At 36.2% G+C, this 15,353-nt stretch overlaps 1 protein-coding gene across 1 annotated transcript in view; it reads right to left on the bottom strand.

The window, feature by feature from the left end:
* Positions 1–15,353, bottom strand: part of SLC22A (SLC22A family member) — a 45,892-nt gene that overhangs the window by 15,326 nt on the left and 15,213 nt on the right. The window lies entirely within an intron of this gene.

The following is a 15,353-nucleotide window of genomic DNA, read 5'->3' as shown; positions in this document are numbered from 1 at the left end:
ATACCAAATTTTAGGACAATCGGACTAAAACTGCAAGCTGTACTTTGCACACAAAAATACATCAACAGACAGACAGACGGACAGACAGACAGACAGACAGACAGACGGACATCGCTAAATCGACTCAGAATTTAATTCTAAGACGATCGGTATACTAAACGATGGGTCTCAGACTTTTCCTTCTTGGCGTTACATACAAATGCACAAACTTATTATACCCTGTACCACAGTAGTGGTGAAGGGTATAAAAAGCACAAAAAAAACATAATATTAATATAATATTTCAGTTACCATTTTCTTTCATGGTAAGTTCGATTTTTGCAGAATCGGATTTTGATCGACTTTTAATGATGTAAAAATCGAAAAGTCGACTTTGAAGTCCAAAATGAAATGTACACACTCTCTGGAAACCCTTGAGAAGAAATGAGTATAAAATGTTTGATTGAAAAACGTTGCTGTAGAGACTATATTTCTTTAAACTTGCGAGCCCCAATGACAGGATAACTCTGTTAGTCAGTGCAGAAAGTTGCGGCGTAATGCTATCAGGAACATTTAATTGGGCTGTGGAAAATATCGAAAAAAGAGAAATAAGTTAAATCTATTGTTAATTTAACTACGGACTTTTTTCAGTGTACAAAATTTCGATTTACATCGGTTGTGAATCGAGATCAAACATCTCAAAATGTGTGTGTAAAGCACCATAAATGTATAAATATAGCATAGCGGTAGGCGAATACTTGTTTACTTGCATTTCTTATGGGAAGAGCAAAATCAGCAACAGAATACCGTGACGGCTAACGGCGGTAAATGGATAGTGTTGCCATCGCTTATCAAATTTTTGAACTCACCACTAGGCAGTGTTGCCAGGTTAGGGGTTTCCCCCCAAATTTAGGGGGTTTTTTCCCGTTTAGGGGTAAAATTTATTTGGGGGATTTTTGGGGGTAAAAAAATTATTTCAGACCTTATAAAGTGGAGCAATTCTCAAGCAAATTCGGAACAATTCTAGCATGAGTTATGAAAAAAAAAGATGCGGAAAGTCAACAAGAAGATCCTAAATACAAACAAGTATCCAATAGCATTATTGTTGTTATCTTTTTTAAACTCTTCTGTTGAAAAGGCATTTTTAATATTTGACAAAATTAAAAACAATCGTATTTTAACTTAGCAGCCAGCTGAAAGCTTTTTAAGAGAAAGCCCGCTTTTTAAATTGATATACATATTGTATTATTACATCCATAGAAAAAATAATTTCCTCAGGGATGAAATTTTAAACAAAATAGCAAATTTTATTTTTTATTTACTTCATACGAAAAAAAAATTAGCATCAAAAAAAAACTTAGTTTTTCTACAATTTCGTTTCTCAGGAAAGAACTCTTCTTTCAGGATATATATTTGTGTTAAATTTAATTTTTTTAGTGTATCACTACAGGATTTTTTTCACGTAATTTTAGGACCACTTTTTGTACTTTTATATTCTGAAATTTTTTGGGGGTTTTTGAAAAAAGCTTAGTCCAATTTAGGGGTTTTTTTCTTAAGATTTAGGGGGAAGAATCAAAAATCACCTGGCAACACTGCCACTAGGCATTGTTGTTGCCTGGCCACATGAAACTTCTTTTTTTCTGTAAATAACTCAACAAATAAGAAGACATTAAATGTTTTTATTCAACTCTAATAAATAATAAAAACAAGTATAAACGGCCGTAAGTTCGGCCAGGCCGAATCTTATGTACCCTCCACCATGGATTGCATAGAAACTTTTACTAAAGACTGTCATCCACAATCGAATTACTTGGGTTGCGGTAACCCTTGCCGATGGCAAGGTATCCTAAAACTTCTTAGCACCGTCTTCTCAATTGTAAGTTAGTCCATATGGGGTATATATTAAACAAAAAAAGTGCCGATTAAATAATTCAGTTTGACAAAATTTTCTATAGAAATAAAATCTTGACAACATTTTGTATAGTAATAAAATTTTGAGAAAATCTTCTATAGTAATAAAATTTTGAGAAAATTTTCTATAGAAACAAAATTTTGGTAGATTATTTTTGGGGATCGGCTATAACAGGTTGGCTGATAAGTCCCCGGTCTAACAAAGAAAAACACATTTTTTATACCCTCCATCATAGGATGGGGGTATATTAACTTTGTCATTCCGTTTGTAACACATCGAAATATTGCTCTAAGACCCCATAAAGTATATATATTCTGGGTCGTGGTGAAATTCTGAGTCGATCTGAGCATGTCCGTCCGTCCGTCCGTCTGTTGAAATCACGCTAACTTCCGAACGAAACAAGCTATCGACTTGAAACTTGGCACAAGTAGTTGTTATCGATGTAGGTCGGATGGTATTGAAAATGGGCCATATCGGTCCACTTTTACGTATAGCCCCCATATAAAGGGACCCTCAGATTTGGCTTGTGGAGCCTCTAACAGAAGCATATTTCATCCGATCCGGCTGAAATTTGGTACATGATATTGGTATATGGTCTCTAACAACCATGCAAAAATTTGTCCACATCGGTTCATAATTATATATAGCCCCCATATAAACCGATCCCCAGATTTGGTTCGCGAAGTCTCCAAGAGAAGCAAATTTCATCCAATCCGATTGTAATTTGGAACATGGTGTTAGTATATGATCTTTAACAACCGTGCCACAATTGGTCCATATCGGTCCATAATTATATATAGCCCCCATATAAAACGTTCTCCAGATTTGACCTCCGGAGCCTCTTGGAGGAGCAAAATTCATCCGATCCGGTTCAAATTAGGAACGTGGTGTTAGTATATGGTCGCTAACAACCGTACAAAAATTGGTCCAATCACACAAAAATTGGTCCATATCGGTTCATAATCATGGTTGCCACTAGAGCCAAAAATAATCTACCAAATTTTTATTTCTATAGAAAATTTTGTCAAAATTTTATTTCTAGAGAAAATTTTGTTAAAATTTTATTCGGTTCATAATAAAATTTTCATCATTGTCAAAATTTTATTTCTATAGAAAATTTTGTCAACATTTTATTTCTATAGAAAATTTTGTTCAAATTTTATTCGGTTCATAATCATGGTTGCCACTCGACCCAAAAATAATCTACCAACATTTTATTTCTATAGAAAATTTTGTCAAAAGTTTATTTCTATAGAAAATTTTGTCAAAATTTTTATTTCTATAGAAAATTTTGTTAAAATTTTATTTCTGTAGAAATTTTTGTCAAAATTTTATGTCTACTTTGTCAAACTGAATTATATAGGTATTGGATCGATCTTTTTTGATTTAATATATACCACGTATGGACTTACATACAATTTAGAAGATTATGTTAGGAGGTTTTAAGATACCTTGCCATCGGCAAGCTTTACTTAAGTAATTCGATTCTGGATGGCAGTGTTTAGCAGAAGTTTCTACGCAATCCATGATGGAGGGTACATAAGCTTCGGCCTGGCCGAACTTACGGCCGTATATACTTGTTTATTATTCAACATAGTTCCCTTCAAGAGCGATACAACGATTATAACGACCTTCCAATTTTTTGATATCAATTTGGTAGTACCCCTTCGGTTTTGCCTCAAAATAGGCCTCAGTTTCGGCGATCACCTCTTCATTTCAGCCAAATTTTTTCCCTGCGAGCATCCTTTTGAGGTCTGAGAAAAAGAAAAAGTCGCTGGGGGCCAGATCTGGAGAATACGGTGGGTGGGGAAGCAATTCGAAGCCCAATTCATGAATTTTTGCCATTGTTCTCAATGACTTATGGCACGGTGCGTTGTCTTGGTGGAACAACACTTTTTTCTTCTTCATAGGGGCCGTTTTGCCGCGATTTCGACCTTCAAACGCTCCAATAACGCCATATAATAGTCACAATGCTAATTCTACTCCCTGTGTAGAATTTCAACTAAATCGGAGTTAAAAATTGGCCTCTACGGTCATATGAGTATAAATCGGGCGAAAGCTATATATGGGAGATATATCTAAATCTGAACCGATTTCAACCAAATTTGGCACGCATAGCTACAATGCTAATTCTACTCCCTGTGCAAAATTTCAACCAAATCGGAGCAAAAAATTGGCCTCTGTGGTCATATGAGTGTAAATCGGGCGAAAGCTATATATGGGAGCTATATCTAAATCTGAACCGATTTCAACCAAATTTGACACGCATAGCTACAATGCTAATTACACTCCCTGTGCAAAATTTCAACTAAATCGGAGCAAAAAATTAGCCTCTGTGGTCATTTGAGTGTAAATCGGGCGAAAGCTATATATGGGAGCTATATGTAAATCTGAACCGATTTCAACCAAATTTGACACGCATAGCTACAATGCTAATTCTACTCCCTGTGCAAAATTTCAACTAAATCGGAGCAAAAAATTGGCCTCTGTGGGCAAATGAGTGTAAATCGGACGAAAGCTATCTATGGGAGCTATATCTAAATCTGAACCGATTTGGCTGATATTTTGCAAGTTTTTCGAGACTCATAAAATATTCGGATGTACGGAATTTGAGGAAGATCGGTTGATATACACGCCAATTATGACCAGATCGGTGAAAAATATATATGGCAGCTATATCTAAATCTGAACCGATTTTTTCCAAAATCAATAGGGATCGTCTTTGAGCCGAAACAGGACCCTATACCAAATTTTAGGACAATCGGACTAAAACTGCAAGCTGTACTTTGCACACAAAAATACATCAACAGACAGACAGACGGACAGACAGACAGACAGACAGACAGACGGACATCGCTAAATCGACTCAGAATTTAATTCTAAGACGATCGGTATACTAAACGATGGGTCTCAGACTTTTCCTTCTTGGCGTTACATACAAATGCACAAACTTATTATACCCTGTACCACAGTAGTGGTGAAGGGTATAAAAAGCACAAAAAAAACATAATATTAATATAATATTTCAGTTACCATTTTCTTTCATGGTAAGTTCGATTTTTGCAGAATCGGATTTTGATCGACTTTTAATGATGTAAAAATCGAAAAGTCGACTTTGAAGTCCAAAATGAAATGTACACACTCTCTGGAAACCCTTGAGAAGAAATGAGTATAAAATGTTTGATTGAAAAACTTTGCTGTAGAGACTATATTTCTTTAAACTTGCGAGCCCCAATGACAGGATAACTCTGTTAGTCAGTTCAGAAAGTTGCGGCGTAATGCTATCAGGAACATTTAATTGGGCTGTGGAAAATATCGAAAAAAGAGAAATAAGTTAAATCTATTGTTAATTTAACTACGGACTTTTTTCAGTGTACAAAATTTCGATTTACATCGGTTGTGAATCGAGATCAAACATCTCAAAATGTGTGTGTAAAGCACCATAAATGTATAAATATAGCATAGCGGTAGGCGAATACTTGTTTACTTGCATTTCTTATGGGAAGAGCAAAATCAGCAACAGAATACCGTGACGGCTAACGGCGGTAAATGGATAGTGTTGCCATCGCTTATCAAATTTTTGAACTCACCACTAGGCAGTGTTGCCAGGTTAGGGGTTTCCCCCCAAATTTAGGGGGTTTTTTCCCGTTTAGGGGTAAAATTTATTTGGGGGATTTTTGGGGGTAAAAAAATTATTTCAGACCTTATAAAGTGGAGCAATTCTCAAGCAAATTCGGAACAATTCTAGCATGAGTTATGAAAAAAAAAGATGCGGAAAGTCAACAAGAAGATCCTAAATACAAACAAGTATCCAATAGCATTATTGTTGTTATCTTTTTTAAACTCTTCTGTTGAAAAGGCATTTTTAATATTTGACAAAATTAAAAACAATCGTATTTTAACTTAGCAGCCAGCTGAAAGCTTTTTAAGAGAAAGCCCGCTTTTTAAATTGATATACATATTGTATTATTACATCCATAGAAAAAATAATTTCCTCAGGGATGAAATTTTAAACAAAATAGCAAATTTTATTTTTTATTTACTTCATACGAAAAAAAAATTAGCATCAAAAAAAAACTTAGTTTTTCTACAATTTCGTTTCTCAGGAAAGAACTCTTCTTTCAGGATATATATTTGTGTTAAATTTAATTTTTTTAGTGTATCACTACAGGATTTTTTTCACGTAATTTTAGGACCACTTTTTGTACTTTTATATTCTGAAATTTTTTGGGGGTTTTTGAAAAAAGCTTAGTCCAATTTAGGGGTTTTTTTCTTAAGATTTAGGGGGAAGAATCAAAAATCACCTGGCAACACTGCCACTAGGCATTGTTGTTGCCTGGCCACATGAAACTTCTTTTTTTCTGTAAATAACTCAACAAATAAGAAGACATTAAATGTTTTTATTCAACTCTAATAAATAATAAAAACAAGTATAAACGGCCGTAAGTTCGGCCAGGCCGAATCTTATGTACCCTCCACCATGGATTGCATAGAAACTTTTACTAAAGACTGTCATCCACAATCGAATTACTTGGGTTGCGGTAACCCTTGCCGATGGCAAGGTATCCTAAAACTTCTTAGCACCGTCTTCTCAATTGTAAGTTAGTCCATATGGGGTATATATTAAACAAAAAAAGTGCCGATTAAATAATTCAGTTTGACAAAATTTTCTATAGAAATAAAATCTTGACAACATTTTGTATAGTAATAAAATTTTGAGAAAATCTTCTATAGTAATAAAATTTTGAGAAAATTTTCTATAGAAACAAAATTTTGGTAGATTATTTTTGGGGATCGGCTATAACAGGTTGGCTGATAAGTCCCCGGTCTAACAAAGAAAAACACATTTTTTATACCCTCCATCATAGGATGGGGGTATATTAACTTTGTCATTCCGTTTGTAACACATCGAAATATTGCTCTAAGACCCCATAAAGTATATATATTCTGGGTCGTGGTGAAATTCTGAGTCGATCTAAGCATGTCCGTCCGTCCGTCCGTCCATCCGTCCGTCCGTCCGTCTGTTGAAATCACGCTAACTTCCGAACGAAACAAGCTATCGACTTGAAACTTGGCACAAGTAGTTGTTATCGATGTAGGTCGGATGGTATTGAAAATGTCCATATCGGTCCACTTTTACGTATAGCCCCCATATAAAGGGACCCTCAGATTTGGCTTGTGGAGCCTCTTACAGAACCATATTTCATCCGATCCGGCTGAAATTTGGTATATGGTGTTGGCATATGGTCTCTAATAATCATGCAAAAATTGGTCCATATCGGTCCTTAATTATATATAGCCCCCATATAAACCGATCCCCAGATTTGGCTTGTGGAGCCTCTAAGAGAAGCATATTTCATCCGATCCGGCTGAAATTTGGTACATGGTGTTAGTATATGGTCTCTCACAATAATTCAAAAATTGGTCCACATCGGTCCTAAATTATATATAGCCCCCATATAAACCGATCCCCAGATTTGGCTTGCGGAGCCTCAAAGAGAAGCAAATTTCATCCGATCCGGCTGAAATTTGGTACATGATGTTGGTATATGGTCTCTAACAACCATGCAAAAATTGGTCCATATCGGTCCTTAATTATATATAGCCCCCATATAAACCGATCCTCAGATTTGGCTTGCGGAGCCTCAAAGAGAAGCAAATTTCATCCGATCCGGCTGAAATTTGGTACATGATGTTGGTATATGGTCTCTAACAACCGTGCAAAAATTGGTCCACATCGGTCCATAATTATATATAGCCCCCATATAAACCGATCCCCAGATTTGGCTTGCGGAGCTTCAAAGAGAAGCAAATTGCATCCGATCCGCCTGAAATTTGGTACATGATATTGTTATATGGTCTCTAACAACCATGCAAAAATTGGTCCACATCGGATCATAATTATATACCGCCCCCATATAAGCCGATCCCCAGATTTGGCTTGCGAAGTCTCCAAGAGAAGCAAATTTCATCCAATCCGGTTGTAATTTCGAACATGGTGTTAGTATATGATCTTTAACAACCGTGCCAGAATTGGTCCATATCGGTCCATAATTATATATAGCCCCCATATAAAACGTTCTCCAGATTTGACCTCCGGAGCCTCTTGGAGGAGCAAAATTCATCCGATCCGGTTCAAATTAGGAACGTGGTGTTAGTATATGTTGCTAATAACCATACCAAAATTGGTCCAATCACACAAAAATTGGTCCATATCGGTTCATAATCATGGTTGCCACTAGAGCCAAAAATAATCAACCAAAATTTTATTTCTATAGAAAATTTTGTCAAAATTTTGAGAAAGATTTTCAAAATTTTATATCTATAGAAAATTTTGTTCAAATTTTATTCGGTTCATAATCATGGTTGCCACTCGAGCCAAAAATAATCTACCAAGATTTTATTTCTATACAATATTTTTTTTCAAAAGTTTATTTTTATAGAAAATTTTGTCAAAATTTTTATTTCTGTAGAAAATTTTGTGAAAATTTTATTTCTATAGAAAATTTTGTTAAAATTTTATTTCTGTAGAAAATTTGGTCAAAATGTTATGTCTACTTTGTCAAACTGAATTTTATACGTATTGGATCGATCTTTTTTGATTTAATATATACCACGTATGGACTTACATACAATTTAGAAGGTGGTGTTAGGAGGTTTTAAGATACCTTGGCATCGGCAAGCGTTACCGCAACTTAAGTAATTCGATTGTGGATGACAGTGTTTAGAAGAAGTTTCTACGCAATCCATGATGGAGGGTACATAAGCTTCGGCCTGGCCGAACTTACGGCCGTATATACTTGTTTGTCATTTTTATACCCTCCATCATAGGATGGGGGTATATTAACTTTGTCATTCCGTTTGTAACACATCGAAATATTGCTCTAAGACCCCATAAAGTATATATATTCTGGGTCGTGGTGAAATTTTGAGTCGATCTAAGCTTGTCCGTCCGTCCGTCTGTTGAAATCACGCTAACTTCCGAACGAAACAAGCTATCGACTTGAAACTTGGCACAAGTAGTTGTTATCGATGTAGGCGGATGGTATTGAAAATGGGCCATATCGGTCCACTTTTACGTATAGCCCCCATATAAAGGGACCCTCAGATTTGGCTTGTGGAGCCTCTAACAGAAGCATATTTCATCCGATCCGGCTGAAATTTGGTACATGATATTGGTATATGGTCTCTAACAACCATGCAAAAATTTGTCCACATCGGTTCATAATTATATATAGCCCCCATATAAACCGATCCCCAGATTTGGTTCGCGAAGTCTCCAAGAGAAGCAAATTTCATCCAATCCGATTGTAATTTGGAACATGGTGTTAGTATATGATCTTTAACAACCGTGCCACAATTGGTCCATATCGGTCCATAATTATATATAGCCCCCATATAAAACGTTCTCCAGATTTGACCTCCGGAGCCTCTTGGAGGAGCAAAATTCATCCGATCCGGTTCAAATTAGGAACGTGGTGTTAGTATATGGTCGCTAACAACCGTACAAAAATTGGTCCAATCACACAAAAATTGGTCCATATCGGTTCATAATCATGGTTGCCACTAGAGCCAAAAATAATCTACCAAATTTTTATTTCTATAGAAAATTTTGTCAAAATTTTATTTCTAGAGAAAATTTTGTTAAAATTTTATTCGGTTCATAATAAAATTTTCATCATTGTCAAAATTTTATTTCTATAGAAAATTTTGTCAACATTTTATTTCTATAGAAAATTTTGTTCAAATTTTATTCGGTTCATAATCATGGTTGCCACTCGACCCAAAAATAATCTACCAACATTTTATTTCTATAGAAAATTTTGTCAAAAGTTTATTTCTATAGAAAATTTTGTCAAAATTTTTATTTCTATAGAAAATTTTGTTAAAATTTTATTTCTGTAGAAATTTTTGTCAAAATTTTATGTCTACTTTGTCAAACTGAATTATATAGGTATTGGATCGATCTTTTTTGATTTAATATATACCACGTATGGACTTACATATAATTTAGAAGATTATGTTAGGAGGTTTTAAGATACCTTGCCATCGGCAAGCTTTACTTAAGTAATTCGATTCTGGATGGCAGTGTTTAGCAGAAGTTTCTACGCAATCCATGATGGAGGGTACATAAGCTTCGGCCTGGCCGAACTTACGGCCGTATATACTTGTTTATTATTCAACATAGTTCCCTTCAAGAGCGATACAACGATTATAACGACCTTCCAATTTTTTGATATCAATTTGGTAGTACCCCTTCGGTTTTGCCTCAAAATAGGCCTCAGTTTCGGCGATCACCTCTTCATTTCAGCCAAATTTTTTCCCTGCGAGCATCCTTTTGAGGTCTGAGAAAAAGAAAAAGTCGCTGGGGGCCAGATCTGGAGAATACGGTGGGTGGGGAAGCAATTCGAAGCCCAATTCATGAATTTTTGCCATTGTTCTCAATGACTTATGGCACGGTGCGTTGTCTTGGTGGAACAACACTTTTTTCTTCTTCATAGGGGCCGTTTTGCCGCGATTTCGACCTTCAAACGCTCCAATAACGCCATATAATAGTCACTGTTGATGGTTTTTCCCTTTTCAAGATAATCGATAAAAATTATTCCATGCACATCCCAAAAAACAGAGGCCATTACTTTGCCAGCGGACTTTTGAGTCTTTCCACGTTTCGGAGACGGTTCACCGGTCGCTGTCCACTCAGCCGACTGTCGATTGGACTCAGGAGTGTAGTGATGGAGCCATGTTTCTTCCATTGTCACATATCGACGGAAAAACTCGGGTGTATTACGAGTTAACAGCTGCAAACACAGCTCAGAATCATCAACACGTTGTTCTTTTTGGTCAAATGTGAGCTCGCGCGGCACCCATTTTGCACAGAGCTTCCGCATATCCAAATATTGGTGAATGATATGACCAACACGTTCCTTTGATATCTTTAAGGCCTCTGCTATCTCGATCAACTTCATTTTACGGTCATTCAAAATCATTTTGTGGATTTTTTGATGTTTTCGTCGGTAACCATCTCTTTCGGGCGTCCACTGCGTTCACCGTCCTCCGTGCTCATTTCACCACGCTTGAATTTTGCATACCAATCAATTATTATTGATTTCCTTGGGGCAGAGTCCGGAAATTCATTATCAAGCCAAGTTTTTGCTTCCACCGTATTTTTTGCCTTCAGAAAACAGTATTTTATTAAAACACGAAATTCCTTCTTTTTCCATTTTTTTCACAATAACAAAAGTTGCATCACAAAAGACGCTCAAACTAAACAAACTAATTGACTTACAGACGTCAAATTTTGACACGAATAATTTGAAGGTTGGTACTATATAAAAATAATATGTATCTAATACTAGCGACGCCATCTGTGTGTCAGACCGGGGACTTATCAGCCAACCTGTTATATAACTATATACCGATATGAACCAATTTTGGCCTGGTTGTTAGCGCAATGTACCAAATTTCACCACGTACCAAATTTCACCGGATCGGATGAATTTTGCTCCTCCAATAGCTCCGGAGGTCAAATCTGGGGATCGGTTTAAACGGGGGTTATATAATTAAGACCGGTATGGAGCAATTGTTGCATGGTTGTTAGGGAACATATACTAACACCACGTACCAAATTTCAACCGGATCGGAAGAATTTTGCTCTTCCAAGGAGCTCCTGAGGTCAAATCTGGGGATCGGTTTATATGGGGGCTATATATAATTATGAACCGATGTGAACCAATTTTTCCATGGTTGTTGGAGACCATATACTAACACCACGTACCAATTTTCAGCCGGATCGGATGGAATTTGCTTCTCTTAGAGGCTCCCCAATCCAAATCGGGGTATCGGTTTATATGGGGGCTATATATAATTATGGACTGATGTGGACTAATTTCTGCACAGTTGTTAGAGACCATATACTTACACCATGTACCAAATTTCAGCAGAATCGGATGAAATTTGCTTCTCTTAGAGGCTCCGCAAGCCAAATCTGGGGATCGGCTTATATGGTGGCTATATATAATTATGGTCCGATGTGAACCAATTTTTGCATGTTTGTTAAAGTCCATGTACCAAATTTCAGCCGGATCGGATGAAATTTGCTTCTCTTAGAGCCTCGGCAAACCAAATCTGGGGATCGGTTTATATGGGGGCTATATATAATTATGAACCGATTTAGACCAATTTTCGCATATACTAACACTATGTACCAAACTTCAACCGAATCGGATGAATTTTGCTCCTCCAAGAGGCTCCGCAAGCCAAATCTGAGTGTCTGTTTATATGGGGGCTATACGTAAAAGTGGTCCGATATGGACCATCCGACCTACATCAATAACAACTACTTGTGCCAAGTTTCAAGTCGATAGCTTGTTCAGTTCGGGAGTTAGCGTGATTTCAACAGACGGACGGACGGACGGACATGGTCACATCGACTCAGAATTTCACCACGACCCAGAATATATATACTTTATGGGGTCTTAGAGCAATATTTCGATGTGTTACAAACGGAATGACAAAGTTAATATACCCCCCATCCTATGGTGGAGGGTATAAAAAAAACTCTCGAAAACAAGAAATAAGGATATTTTTGTTGACAAGGTTGTTCTATTTGTTCGTAACGGAAAAATGATTTACCATCGCTATGGTTACATATACACACTAATTCCATATAAATAGTAATGGGTGATTTTTAAAGAGTTAAAAAATTAAAAGAAACATATAAAATTAAGAAAAATGCATAAAATTTTTTTGAATCGATAATACGGTCCATGTCTAGACTTCGACTACGCCTCCAATGGCCCATCCTCTTAGTTCAATTTTTGCATACTCTTTCCGACATATCGACCAGTATCCCACGAATAAATGCTTCAATGTTGTTTTCTAATACACCGTATAACGATCTTATTAATTTGGGTTGTCAAGGCGTTTAACCATCGGAAAAGCGTATAAAATATTGTTTTGGAAATGCTGTTAAATATAATCGTTACACCAAAGAATGATGTTATCATTTTGGGGCTGTAACACCGCCTTTTCCCACGATGTACCAACCGATTACAATGTTTTACAAGGTTTATCCGATGTTTTTGAGACTGGGTCAGTTTCATTGCGAAAAGCGACGTAGTACCCTCCATTGTTTCGAAATACCCAGGAGAAAAGAACTTTCAACAAAAGTAGTTTTGATACCCAACTTGTTGTCCGAAAACAGTGCAATTTTTGATCATGTCAAATATATTTAATATGAGCCTGAACCACAGGGTTCTATAATTATAATTATAGAATCACAGGGTTCTATAATTGGACCTCTATTATTTTGCATGTACGCCAATGACCTCCATCTAGAAATAGTCCATAGTCAGATGCTCATATATGCAGACGACATACAAATCTTTTTAAGTAGTCCGGTAGGTGAGTGTTTGGGGAAACTTAATCACGACCTTGATCGTGTGTTTCGATAGGTCTGCTACTAAATCCACAAAAGTCTAAATGTTTGATTATACACAAGAATAGAAGGCTCTCTTTGCCGGATGCTGATATTCTAATAAATGGTCAGAAAATCTATGTAGTCACTAGTGCTAAGAATTTAGGAGTGGTATTCAATAGCACTTTGAGTTGGTCAAACACAGTCGTTGGACAGACATATGCAAAGTTACGTGCTTCATGGGTTACTCATTCATACACACCAGTCAATATTCGACTTCTCCTGGCAAAAAGACTTTTGATACCGGGTTTAATTTACGGACCTGAACTGTTCGCACTCCGTGAGCAATGTGTATGGGTTACGCAGGACCGATCATGTTTCGCATATTACAGACTCCCTGTTTGGCTTTAGTTTTAATACCGTGCATAATGTTAAGTCGTTAGAATTTCTACATAAATAAATTGATTTACAAACGAAAACCAAACTATATCTATGATAGAATTCGGTTTACCAGATCTGATAGAAATAGGAATATAAAGGGTGATTCTTTTGAGGTTAGGATTTTCATGCATTAGTATTTGACAGATCACGTGGGATTTCAGACATGGTGTCAAAGAGAAAGATGCTCAGTATGCTTTGACATTTCATCATGAATAGACTTACTAACGAGCAACGCTTGCAAATCATTGAATTTTATTACCAAAATCAGTGTTCGGTTCGAAATGTGTTTATCGACAAATTTTGTTCAGCGATGAGGCTCATTTCTGGTTGAATGGCTACGTAAATAAGCAAAATTGCCGCATTTGGAGTGAAGAGCAACCAGAAGCCGTTCAAGAACTGCCCATGCATCCCGAAAAATGCACTGTTTGGTGTGGTTTGTACGCTGGTGGAATCATTGGACCGTATTTTTTCAAAGATGCTGTTGGACGCAGCGTTACGGTGAATGGCGATCGCTATCGTTCGATGCTAACAAACTTTTTGTTGCCAAAAATGGAAGAACTGAACTTGGTTGACATGTGGTTTCAACAAGATGGCGCTACATGCCACACAGCTCGCGATTCTATGGCCATTTTGAGGGAAAACTTCGGAGAACAATTCATCTCAAGAAATGGACCGGTAAGTTGGCCACCAAGATCATGCGATTTGACGCCTTTAGACTATTTTTTGTGGGGCTAAGTCAAGTCTAAAGTCTACAGAAATAAGCCAGCAACTATTCCAGCTTTGGAAGACAACATTTCCGAAGAAATTCGGGCTATTCCGGCCGAAATGCTCGAAAAAGTTGCCCAAAATTGGACTTTCCGAATGGACCACCTAAGACGCAGCCGCGGTCAACATTTAAATGAAATTATCTTCAAAAAGTAAATGTCATGGACCAATCTAACGTTTCAAATAAAGAACCGATGAGATTTTGCAAATTTTATGCGTTTTTTTTTTTTAAAAAGTTATCAAGCTCTTAACAAATCACCCTTTAATACCTTTTAGAAGGAAAAGTCTTGTATCCGAATAGCAGTTCTTTTTTGGCACAATACGTCTCTGGAACACTCTACCACCCGATATACAATGCATCAGCAACGCATTATCTTTAAAAAGAATATTCAAAATTTATTTCACAATTAGAATATCTAATATTAAAATTTTGCTTGTAGAAATAATATTGACTCACAATTTCAATCATCAAGAATGCAATGTATTTGAATAATAAAAGTAGTTTTCTATATTTTTTTCAATTAATATTAATTTTTATTTTATTTTATTTAGTTTAGTTTTTATTTATTTTCATTTTATCTTTAAAATTTAATTATTATATATTTATTATAAGTCGGAGATGTTTTAACTTATATGTTATAATCCTGCACTGTAATTATAAGATTTTAATCTTGTTGTGTAGGTACTCAATAAAACTGAAATGAAATTGATGGGGGATTCCGGGATGCACTTAGAGAAATATTTGTGAAACAACTTCCAATTTTTTTGGTGCGAATTTTTTGTTTATCACAGACTGCCGACTCGACAGCATATTCATCCACTTCAAATTTAATATTTACT

Source organism: Haematobia irritans, chromosome 4, assembly GCF_050003625.1.
Source record: "Haematobia irritans isolate KBUSLIRL chromosome 4, ASM5000362v1, whole genome shotgun sequence".
Lineage (NCBI taxonomy): Eukaryota > Metazoa > Arthropoda > Insecta > Diptera > Muscidae > Haematobia > Haematobia irritans.
Note: the sequence above shows the minus strand (reverse complement) of the source record. Positions and strands in the feature narration are given on the sequence as shown.